Source organism: Narcine bancroftii, chromosome 3, assembly GCF_036971445.1.
Source record: "Narcine bancroftii isolate sNarBan1 chromosome 3, sNarBan1.hap1, whole genome shotgun sequence".
NCBI lineage: Eukaryota > Metazoa > Chordata > Chondrichthyes > Torpediniformes > Narcinidae > Narcine > Narcine bancroftii.
In genome coordinates this window covers 167,642,796-167,655,734 of record NC_091471.1, presented here as the reverse complement: position 1 = coordinate 167,655,734, position 12,939 = coordinate 167,642,796, and the positions used below count along the sequence as shown (strand labels likewise).

At 38.6% G+C, this 12,939-nt stretch overlaps 1 long non-coding RNA gene across 3 annotated transcripts in view; it reads right to left on the bottom strand.

The window, feature by feature from the left end:
* LOC138757814 (uncharacterized) overlaps window positions 1-12,939 on the bottom strand; it is a 179,944-nt gene that overhangs the window by 5,920 nt on the left and 161,085 nt on the right. The window lies entirely within an intron of this gene.

The window sequence follows — 12,939 nt, the reverse complement described above, 5'->3', positions numbered from 1 at the left end:
TGGAAGCTGATGACGCTGAAACACACAAAGTCCTTACATGACTTATCAGGGTGAATGCAAGAGTGAGGAATAAAGACAAACTGTTGGAGAATCTCTGCAGATCAGGCAACATCTATGGAGGGCAAGAGTTCATTAACATTTTGGGTCAAGAGCCTGAACCAGATAAAGCCATGAAGGGGTGATATGAGCTGTCAAGTGATAGGTGGACCAAGATGAGGATGGATTAATGAGCAGATGGATCCAGATGGGAGAGGGAAGAGTGGAGACAGCGATAGAGGTTGGGAAGTGATAAGTGGAAACAAAAAGGACTGTTGTTGATGGAATCTGACAGGGAAGGAGGGTGGTGAGAAGAACTAAGGGAGGGATGATGAGTACAAGGAAAGAGTGGGAAGGAGAGAATAGTGAGAGGAGCCTGCAGCTAATATCAGCAGAGGGAGCTAGGTGAGAGAAGAGAAAGAAGTGGATAACAGGATGCTGGGGGAAGGGATGGAAAGAAGGAGCTGTGTGAGAAGACCTGAGTGGATCAGGAATGAGAAAAGAACAGGGAGGGGATGCGGATTATCTAAAATTGGAGAATATAATGTTCATGTTGTTGGCTTGTAGAATTCCCAGGGGATAATGAGGTGCCATTCCTCTAGTATGGCCTCATCCTGGGTGGCTGCTTTCACTCCCACCCTCCCTCTAGTCCTTACCTTTCACTCTGCTAGACTTCACATCCAACACATCACCCTTCAGTTCTGCCAACTACAAGAGATCCCACTGCTTGTCACATAATCTCCTCACCACCCCTTTCTGCCTCTGCATGGTCCATCTTCTCTGTGACTCTCTGGTCCGCTAATTCCTCCCTGACTCCTGGCACTGTCCCCTGCAATTGCAGGAGGAGTGGTACTTACTCTAGTACCTCCTCCCCTTACCACCATGCATGGATCTAAGCAGCCCTTCCAGAAGGCATCTCCCACCTCACCCAGTGCACTTTATGCTCCCGATGTCCCCACCTTCTACATTGGTGAAACTGAGTAGTCTAGGTGAAAGATTTACAGACCACTTGCGCTCCGTCTTCAGTGGCCATCCTAATCACCTAGCTGCTTGTCATTGCAACTTCCCTTCCCATTCCCACATAAAACTGTTCTGTCTTAGAGGGTCACAGGGTAGGGAGCATTTAGTATTTTTTAAAAATAATATATGGGTCATCACAACATCGAGAGCTGAAGGGCCTGTACTGTGCTGTAGTGTTCTGGGTCCTATGTTCAGCGAGAGAGAGGTCCAACACAAACTATAGGAACAACACCTCATTTTCTAATCTATAAACCCAATGGAATGAACATTGTATTTTCCATTTTCAGGTAGGCCTTTACTCCTGTGGTCCCCCTAGCTCTCTCCTGATCCACTACCAGCCCTCCAAATTTTGTACTTTTTCTCTAGGACAAGGGAACATAGGCTCAAGATTCAGGGCAGTTCTTTTAAGACAGAGGTAACAAAGAACTGCTTCACACAGAGAGCAATGTATCTACTGAATTTTCTGCTCAAGGAAGCAGTATAGGCTGCCTCAATTCATGTATTTAAATCACAAGTATATCTCTGAAGAATAGAGGAATTAAGGGTTATGGAGAACAGCTGGGTAAATGGAGCTGGTCCACAGCCAAATCAGATCTGGACAGATGGCTTATTCCTGGACCCGTTTCTTACATTCTTATATTTCCCATGCCCCTTTTCCAGCCCCCCATTATCTGTTTTCATCACTTCTCTCCTAGATCCTTCCCCTACAACCCATACATTTCACCCCCTCCACGTCTGGTTCCAACTTTTCTTTGCCTCTCCTTCAATGCTTTAATTATCACCCTCCTCACTTCAGACACCAGCTCTTGTAACCTTTGTAATCCTGCTTTTCACCCTCCAGTTCATGTCTCCACCTTCATCTTCCTCTCCTCTCCCCTGGCTCTATAGGCCTTTTTTCCCTTGTTTGCTGCCCCACCTGACCCCACCTGCCAACTCTACCTCTCACCTCAACCACCTGGGTTCAACTGCAGATTATCTTTCACCCTACCTCGCTCCACCAATCACCCACAGGCCCCTGTCTCACCTCTCCTCTTTATATTGATTATCCCCACTGTCCACTCTCAGCTCTGTTGCAGGGTCTCGGACCAGCATGCCAACAATTCCTTTCTCCCCACAAATGCTCTTCAACCTATTGAGTTCCTTCAGCAGTTTTTTTTTGCTCCAGATTCCAGCATCCTGCGGTCTCTTGTGTCTCCGTGACAAACAACAAAACTGACCCTCAGTTCTATAAACTGAAAATTGCATTTCTGTTTGCTACTTTAAAAATATTAATTTAGCCCAAGAAAGGAAATGTGCCATCCTTAACTAATCTGGCCTAGATGTGACCCCATTACATGTCATTGTTGTTTACTCTAAACATTGAATTCAAAGGGCAGCTAGCACTGAACAATATTCATCAATATTCCCAAAAATGTCCACGTGTGGACTAATACTTTTTGGAAGATTTATTGAGAGATAAAGAATATTGTGAAGAGGAAGACACTGGAAAAGAGTAAAAATGGGACTATCCCACAAGAGGGTTTGCTTTGCTTTTGAAATTAAAAACAATAATGCAATAAATACTTAAGGGCCATGAAATTCTGTGCTACAGGAAACTTTTCCTTTGATGTGGAAATGAACAGTCAGGGATTATCAGTTTGATTGAATTAGCCAACAAAGTTTGAATAGCAACAATGACACCAATCCAAAATAACATAAAAGGTTTTCCTAAAAGCTCAGCAATCATGGATCACATGGCCATCTGTGTCTGGCGATGCTTCCAAATCATTGCCATCTGGCACGAACATAGATGTCTTAAACTGTCTCTTTATTCTATTAAGGGAATCCTTTTATCTAATATCTGTTTACCTGCAGAGTAATTGTTGTCTTCTACTTAGTAACAGTTTAGAATCACATGAAATAAAGAATGAACTTGTCTTTCCATCCCAGGTTGCTTTCAGGTCAACTGTTCAATCAAGAGACGAGAGTCAGAAATTGGAACATGAAATTCTCCCTTTCTTCCCCCTTTAGAATTTTTTGTGCAGCAATGGGAAATCTTAATTTCTTACAAAGGCTCGCTTGCAAACTGAACTCATCAGCAAGTGTTCATTTATCATCAATGACATCTTCCGCAATGATGTACGAAGAAAGGTCCTTGCCAGAAAGGAAAGGGAAAGGGGCCAAAATTCCATGCAATATTTGGGATAGACAAGAACAGATTTTGGAATAGAACCTAGGTGCAGTTGTTCTCTATGGTTTTAGCACCAATGGGGATTGTAGCTCTGCAAGAGAGTACTCAGCCCATTATATTTGTTTTGGATCAGTGGCAAGAGTAATCCAGAGCTGAGCCTCTTATTCCAGCAGTTCTGTTGGAAAGTTGATTGATAATCATTTGTGTTCAAGTTGAGGTTTATTGTCACATGTGCTGAGGTACACCAAAAAGACTTGTTTTGCATGCTCTCCAGCAAGTCGATCCATACATAAGTACAGCAGAATAAAACACAGTACAGAAAGTAGGGTTACAGTGAGAGATCAGTTTGAATGGAGTAAGGGGCTGAGATTTGTTCAGTAGTCTGATGGTAGCCAACCGATCCTTGCAATAAAACTCTAGCAACCATCTCCATGAACTTAAATAAAGGCAATAAGGTTGCTAGAAAATCTTAGCAATTAGCCAGCATCTGTGGAGCCAGAAGCAGAATTAATGCTTCAGGAAGGTCTATTGAACTTTCTCCAACCTCTCTTATTTACAGAATGAAAGTTAGTAATCAGTTGGGGTTAGATCTCATAGCATTCTTATACGAATGAAACAAAGAACTGCCAATTATATCTTTTACATCTCTGGGATATACCAGAATTAAGATATTTTAAAGCATTGTCTGTAATGCTGTAAGAAACATGGCAGCCAATTTGGACACAGGAAGTTCCCACAAACTGCTCAAAGACATTCTTCTCATGAAATATTATTTCAATGCCCCGTCGATGGTCTGAAACACATCCTTTGTACTGGATGTATTATTGCAGAATTAAGATCCATCAACTGAACCAAATTTCAAAAGTCTCTGATACTTGATGCTGGTAATCAGGAATGAGGTTCTAAGTATTTATATACACTTGAAAGAAGAGAATTATTTAATGTCTTATCCAAAAGAAGGGACTAATATTGTACTCTGAAAAGTCAGCCTGGATGTTAGGCCCAACCTTTTAGGAAGATAGAAGAAAGAATTGCAAAAGAGCACAAGGATATGAATGATGCTTAAAATAAGGGATGCATGTTCTGGATGCATTCAAGCTTAGAAAGATTAATTTAATTTTAATTTAGACATACAACATGATAACAGGCCCTTCCAGCCTAGGACCCCATGCCACCCAAATACCCAATTAACCAACATCCTCTAGTCATTTTTGAAGGGTGGGAGGAAACCAGAGCTCCCCAAAGAAACCCATGCAGACACGGGGAGAATGTACAAACTCCTTGCAGACAGTGCGAGATTCAAACCTGGGTTGCTGGCACTATAATAGCATTGCACTAACCACTACATTTACCATGCTACCCATATGCTAACCATTTCTCAATGAAATATGTCACAAATTTGGGAAACAACTGAAATTGTGATAATTGTCTAGCTTCTGTATGAGATATACATTTCACCTACTTTTGAGTTAAACAAGAAAATCAGCAGATGCTGGGGTGGAGTCCAGTATATATAAGTCTGGAAAAACTCACAAAACATTGGATACCTTTTACTTTCTATGGGTGCTGCATGTCCTCTTAAGTTTCTCCAGCACTTTTGAGTTTTACACTCCCCTATTTTGTAAGGACAAGGTTGCACATGGCAAGCTCATCCAGAAGGTGAAGGTATCCAGGATGAGCTAACGAATTGAATCCAAAATAGGTTTGGCAATAGAAGACAGTAGATAGTGGTGCATAGATACTTTTCTGATTGGAAGTCCGTGACTAATGGTGTTTCACAAAGATCAAAAAAGTGAGGTTTCAAAAAGTAGTCCATTCAGATCATCGAGTGGACACACACTAGTTTCTGGTTATGATGAGGGTAGTATGGGGAGATTCAAGAGCTCAATAGCAGTTGGATAAAACTCTGTAGGAAGGGATCAAGGAAAGGCTCCTGGGAGATGACCCACGTTTGAAAGTTTCAGCTTGATAAAATGGTCGTGTTCTGCATTAATGGGACTCTTCATAACTGGGAACGAATCTGGAATTGACCTTTCTCTTATGGAGTTACTGATCCACTGAGCAATGCCAGCCTATCAATCAGCTGGCAGTGACTTTATTTCAATCAGTCTCTGTTTCTCATTAAATTGAGTAGGAAGTGGAATTATATATAAATTGCAACCTGATGATGAAGCTTGCAGACAGTTTACTGGACTGGAGTTCCCTTTTGGTTTCTAAGACTTGTAATGCGGACAAGGCACATTGTAATAATTATTGCATTTTGAACTAAAGCCTGATAAATTTAATGTCTTGGAACAGACAGAACTTTGTCCCCAAGTTATACTTAAATTTTATATGCTTTTAATATCATTCTCATTTACATATGATGAAACTCATATAACCCATTCCACAACTGGAGGAGAGTTTTTTGGCTAGTCCAATACCTTTGATGTGTTACATCTTTCTCAGTGTTACACTCATTTCTTCTGCTGTTCTTATTGGAGACCCAAACCATCACAGATCCAGACACAACACAACACAAGCAGTAAAGATTCATGAAAGGATATAGCCTCAGTTTCCCCTTTTCTGAACTGGGAATGAGAATGCTATTTGCCTATAGCACTGATGTTGAGGTTTCAGAAATATTTTAGGAACTTGACCAACGTTGTTAATTCTGGCAGATTTGATGTATCTCTTGGTAAAAATGTAGACAACATCCCTCACTCTGGCAGCATGGATTGCTTCAACCTATTCATTGGAAATGTTATGATCGTTCTCTTTCCAGCAGTAGGTGGTTTTGATCAATTGACTGGGTGGCAGTGGAGCCTATGCATACATTGAAATGATGGAGGAACTCAACTGGTCTTTTCTGCATACATAGGAGACAATGATACATTGGTGATGTTTCAGGCCTGAGCCCTTCTTCAGGGAATAAGCCAGAGGCAGGAAGTATCAGAAATTCTCAGGATTCAGGCAATGCTGGCTGGGGGAAGAATCCAGACCAACAAAATGTGTTTAATTAGATATGATAAGGGACGAGGTCAGAATTTATCATGTTTGAGCAAAAGGAGATGGAATGGAGAGACAGAACGAGGGAAAGGCGATGGGGGAAGAAGTGAGGGGGGAGTGGTTTTAATGAAAAATGCTCAGGCAGATGATGAGCTGTTATTCCTCCAATTTGCTGGTATATGAGACCATGGACAGACATGTCAGCAAGGAAATGTCCTCCTTCAAACAACTTGACTTTCCCTCTACCACCATCAACTTGGCACTCACCTGCATATCCTTCATTAGCTACATATTTGTCCCGGCCTCTTCTGCTCCTACACAAAGGAAGGATTCCTCTAGTCCTCACCTACAACCCCACCAGCCTCCACATCCAACACAGTCTCCTCCACCATTTCTGCCACTTGCCCTCTCAATGAGCTTTCATTGTGTCACATTTAATCCCACCATGTGATCCCACCACTTAGGTGTTTCAGATGTATGGTGTTTTTTTCAGTCCTGATAATATTCTTTTTTTTTCCAAATATACATTGTTCTCATTCTAGAACTGATTACTTCTTAATGGACAATGATTTGATTTCTCTGACCAAATCATATGAATATCAAGGAATAGTTATATCTGATCATGCTCCTATCATTTTAACCTTGAATTTCTTTGATAGCCCCTTTACAAAAAGACAATGATGATGATTTAGTACCACTTTACTTTCAGATAAGGATTTCTTTAGACTTTATGGAAAAGCAAGTACAATTTTTTTCAACAAATTGTTCCCCAACTATGCCTAATTCAATTATATGTGACACAATGAAAGCTCACTGAGAGGGCAAGAAGACAATAAGGAAGGACTAGAATTAATTAATCAAATTTTTAAAAAGCAATCTACAATTTTCTCAAGGTATAAATCCATACTTATATAAAAGGAGAGTAGAACCAAAAACCAAATTTAACCTTCTTTCTACCTATGCCATTGAACAGCAGTTGTTGAGGAATAAGAGATATCTTTACATTCATGGGGTAAGTTACTAGCTAGACAATTAAAGAGATTATCGGCTAAAAAAACAAATTAACAAGATTTGAAAAGCAGATGGCAAGACCATTACTAACATAGGAACATAGGAAAATGGCCCATCGAGCCTGCTCCGCCATTCAATACGATCATGGCTGATCTAATTTATGACCTAACTCCACCTACCTGCCTTCTCCCCATATCCCCTAATTCCTCTATCATGAAAAAATTGATCTAACCGAATTTTAAATATGTTTAATGAGGCAGCCTCAACCACTTCCCTGGTTAGAGAATTCCAAACATTCACTACTCTCTGGGAAAAACTATTTTTCCTCATCTCTGTCCTAAATCTACTCCCCCGAATCTTGACACTGTGTCCTCTCATTTTAGTTTCCCCGGCCAACTCAAAAAACCTTCCTACATCTATCCTATCCATACCCTTCATAATCCTATATGTTTCTATAAGATCTCCTCTCATTCTTCTGAACTCGAGCAATACAATCCTAGATGATTTAATCTTTCATCATAAGTCAACCCCTTCATTTTTTTTATTGAGTTTTAAAAAATAAATTATATTTTCAGAGAATTTTATTCCAATCTTTACACTTCTGAATTTAATAATGATTATACTTTAATGTCAGATTTTTTGGATCCCCTTAACTTACTTTCACTTTCTCAGAATAATGTAACAAGTCTGGAGGCTCCACGATCGGATATTTATCCAGTTGGATTTTAATAAATCCTTCTCCAAATGTGGCCTGTACCTCACTTTTAAAGATGGAAATCTTCCACCATCTTTTGATGAGGCTTGTATATTTCTTAGTTTGAAAAAAGGAAAAGATCCTGTTGAATGTTCTTCTTATAGACCTATATGAAGATATTATCAAAAGTTCTGGCCTGTAGATTAGAGAATATTTTATCTTTGATTATTTGTCCAGATCAAACTGGTTTTATTAAAAACCATTATTCTTATTATAATATTTATCGATTATTAAGCATCTTATATTTACCCTCAACTTCATCTCTTGAATGTGTCCTTTCACTAGACACAGGTGGAGTGGAAATATTTGTTTTCTGTATTAGAAAAGTTTAATTTTGGTCCAGATTTTATTAAATGGATTAAATTATTGTATTCATGTTCCATGGCCACAATTCATACCAATTCACAACAGAGAAATTTTTTCAGGGTTTATCATGGAACTGATAAAGGTTGCCCTTTAAGTTCTTTTTTTTTACAGTATTAGGACCCCTTGCCATAGCTTTACAGTAGTGGATCTCGCCTTTTTCTTTCCACTCACATACCATTTTAAGTAATCCCTATGGCATAAGTGTTCTGTGATTAGTAAGGGATTGCTTAAGGTGGTATGTGGATGGAAAGAAAAAGTTTGAAAATCACTGTTTTAATCATACCTAATTGACTCGTTATGTGCACAGTTTCATAACTCCAAGGAAAATGGGCCAATGACAATTTTTGTCAAGCAAAATATTTCAGTAATAATTGGGTCTAGAGCAGTGATTCTCAACCTTCCCTTCCCACTCATATACCACCTTAAGCAATCCCTTACTAATCACGGAGCACCTATGGATTACTTAAAGTGGTATGTGAGTGGAAACAAAAAGGTTGAGAACCACTGATTTATAGAGAATTTTCAAGGATTATTAGGAATGGGGTTGAACACTGTTTCCTTATATGCATATGATATTTTACTTTTCATTTAAAATCTAAAGGTTTCTATACCACATATGTTAACCATATTTGCTCATGTGAGCCAGTTTTCAGGCTATAAATTAAATCTTCAAAGAATTAATTATTATCTTTAAAGGAGGCTTCTGTAAAATGTTCCAATTTCTATTTTAAATTAGTGAATGATCAATTTAGATATTTTGGAATTATTATTACCAAGAGTTATAAGAATTTTATGCAACATTTAATCAGGTAAAAGGGTTATTATTGGGATGGTCACTTTTATATATTGCTATGATTGGACATATTAATTCAATTAGAATAAATATACTGTATTACTGAAATTTCTCTATTTTTCCCGTCTATACCAATCTTTATCCCTAAATGCTTTTTTGATTCACTAGATTCAGTTATTTTTTCATACATATGGCAAGGAAAACAACCTCGTTTAAACAAAGTGTACCTTCAAAGCTCTAAAAGGAATGGAGGACTATCATTTCCAAATTTCAGATTCTACCATTGGGTGGTGAATATACGTAATTTGCTTCTTTTATTAAAATTTTGATAAATTAGTTGATTGACTTTCTTGAGTGGAAATGGAATTTAATTTTTCTAAAAAACTACATCAATGTTACCAGCACTAGGCTCTTTTTCTAAATTAACAAATAATCCAATAATGAGTCATAGCTTAAGAATATAGGCACAATTTAGAAAATATTTTGGAATTCATAATTTCCCTCTTGCTTGTCCCATGACAGCTAATCACCTTTTTATACCTTCTTTGTCAGATATAGGTTTTAGGGAGTGGTGTAGATTGGATGTTAAAAATGTCAAAGATCTTTCTATTCAAAACAATTTTGCCTCTTTTGAGCAATTGAGGATAAAATTTAAATGACCTAATAATCATTTTTTTTCTGATATCTACAAGTCAAACATTTTGTTCAGTTGTAACTTTCTGATTTTCTATCGATTTCTGAAACAAACATTCTTGATTTACTTTTTGATTTTCACCTTTCTCATAGAAGATCAATATCAATTATTTATAGTAACTGGATGGATTTGAGAATAGCTTCATTATCTAAGATTAAGAATGATTGGGAACATGATTGAGATTTTTCACTCACAGATGAAGACTGGGATACTGTTTTAAACTTCATTCATGAATCCTCCTTCTGTGCATGACATTGTTCATTGCAGTTTAAAGTGGTGCATAAAGGTCATAGATCAAAACTCACTTTTATTCTGATATCAATTCATTACATGAGAAATGTAAAGTTTTCGAGGCTTCATTGATACATATGTTTTGGATTTGCCCTAGTTTAGAAAACTTTTGGAATAATTATTTTCAAACTTAATCAGTCATTTTTAGGGTCAAATTAGAATCAGGCCCCTTAATTGCTCTATTTGGATTTTCTCAAGAAGATGAAATATTATTGACTCCATCTCAGAGGTGTTGACCTCATTGATAGCTTGATGGGCAATTTTGATGAAATGGAAAGGCAGTACTCCACCTTCTCATACTCAATGGTTACAGGAAGTCATGTCCTTCCAAAGTTTAGAAAAAATTAGATACAATGTTAAAAATCTAAAAATGAATTTCCGCAAGACATGGGGCCTGTTCACAGAGTATCACCATAATTTAATGAATTAGGGTGTTTGGATCCTCTCAAACAGTGCCGTCTGGCTTCTGACCGTCATCTTTCATTTCCTAAATATTTTAGGTATACAAGCAAACCTTGTTTATAGAGAGGTTTAATTAATGGTGGTGGGGGGCTCTTTTCATTTTTTCTTTCTTTATGCTTTTTTTCTTTTGAGATATTTTGTAAAAGGTTTGATCGAGAGGAGTACACACAATTTTTATGTATTATTTGAGTATTATTGGAGAAGTACAAATTGTTTGTCTATATATTGGATCAATATGTATGTATTTATTAAACTGAAGATATTTTAAGAAAATATCCGCAGCGACCGCTCCCTCTGTGACTCCCTCATCCACTCTGCCCTCCCCACCAATTGTCCCCGTGGGATCTACCCTTGTGACCACAGGAAATACGCCGATTACATTCCCATCTCCTCCCTCACCAATATTCAGACCTCAAATAATCCTTCCAAGTGAAGCAACATTTCACTTGTGAATGTGCAGCATCTGATGCTCCTGTTGTAGTCTCCTCTACATCAGAGAGTCTGGACACAGACTGGAAGATCGCTTTGTTGAGCACCTCAAGCTGTCTGCTGCAATAGAGGGGATCTCCCAGTGGCCAAACATTTCAATTCTCCATCGTTTTCCTTGTTGACATGTATGTCCATGGTCTCATGCACTGCCAGAATGAGACCACGCACAAATTGGAGGAACAACACCTCATCTTCCAACTGGGCACCCTCCAAATGGATGGAATTAATATAAACTTCACTGGCTTGTGTTAAACCCCACCCCCCCCCTCATGTCTTCTTCATTGTTTTTATCTATCTCTGTCTCTTCATTCTGTCTCATTTCACACAGACATGATACATTCTTACTCGTCCCTTAACATATTCAATTAACGCCTTTTGTTTGTCTGGAATTGTGAGACTATCTGAGGTTTCCTGCTTCTGGCTTATTCCCTGAAGAAGGGCTCAGGCCCAAAATGTCTGCAATATATCTTTTGCTTTTTATGGATGCTGAAAAGTCCCGCTGAGTTCCTTCAATATTTCAGTGTGCTTTTACTATAATTACAGCATTTGCAGACTTTTGTATTTCACTCAGTGGAAGCTTTGAATTAGAATCAAAATTTATTGTCATAAACATGTGTCACTAAATATGTTGTTTTGCAGTAACATTACAAGTCCAAAAATTGTTATAAATTATATTTTAAAAAATAAATACATTTGTGCAAATTAAAGAAAAAGTAAGGTAGTGTCTATGCTTCATTGTCCATTCAGAAATCTGATAGTGGATTGAAAGAAGCCATTTTTGCATCACTGGGTGTTCATCTTCAGATTTCTGAACCTCCTTCATGTTAGTAACAGCAAGAAGAGGGCATGGCCTGGATGGTGGGCGTTCTTGATGATAGAGGCTACTTTCTTTTGACACTACATTTTGTAGATGCCCGTAATGGAGTGAAGACCAATTCCCATGGTGGCGCTGGCTGAATTCATAACATTCTGTTGCCTCTTCCTGTCATGTGTATTGGTGCCTCCATGCCAGACAGTGATGCAACCAGTCAGAATGCTCTCCACAGAACACCTGTAGGAATGTGCAAGAATCTTTTGTGACATACCAAATCTCCACAAATTCTTAATGAAGTACAGCCACTGGCAAGCCTTTTTCATGATTGCATTGACATGAAGGCCCAAGATAGATCTTCAGGTATGTTGACACCCAGGAATTTGAAGTTCTTTATCCTCTCCACTATTCACCTCTCAATCTCAATAAAGACTGGTTTGTGCTCTCCTGATTTTTCAGATTTTCCCTTCCAGGTCTACAATTAGTTCCTTGGTTTTGCTAATGTTGAGGACAAGGTTGTTGTTATGACACTACTCCAATAGCTGATCTTTGACCAATGCTCCTGCTCTAGCAACCATTCACACTCTTTTACCTATAGAATCAGAATTTATTGTCAAGAACATGTCACAAAAATTCATTTTTTTGTGGCAGGATCACAGTGTAAACATTTCTATAAACCACCTTACAAAATTAATTGATATAGTGCAAGAAAAAAATCAAAGTAAGGCAGTGTCTGTGGTTCATTGATTATTCAGGAATTTGACACCATAGGGGAAGAAGTTGTCCTTGTGCCACTAAGTGCTCACCTTCAGGCTCCTGTACCTTTTTCCCAATGGTAGCAAAGTGAAGAGGGTATGGTCTTGGTGGTGGGGGTCCTTGGAGATAGAGGCTATTTTCTTATAGATGTCCTCGACGGAGTGACGTCTGGTTCCCGTGATGGTGCAGGCTGAGTTAACAACACTGTGGAGCTTTTTCTTGTCCTGAGCTTTGGCACCTTAGTACCAGACATTGATTCATCTAGCCAGAATTCTTTCTACGATGCACCTGTAAAGGT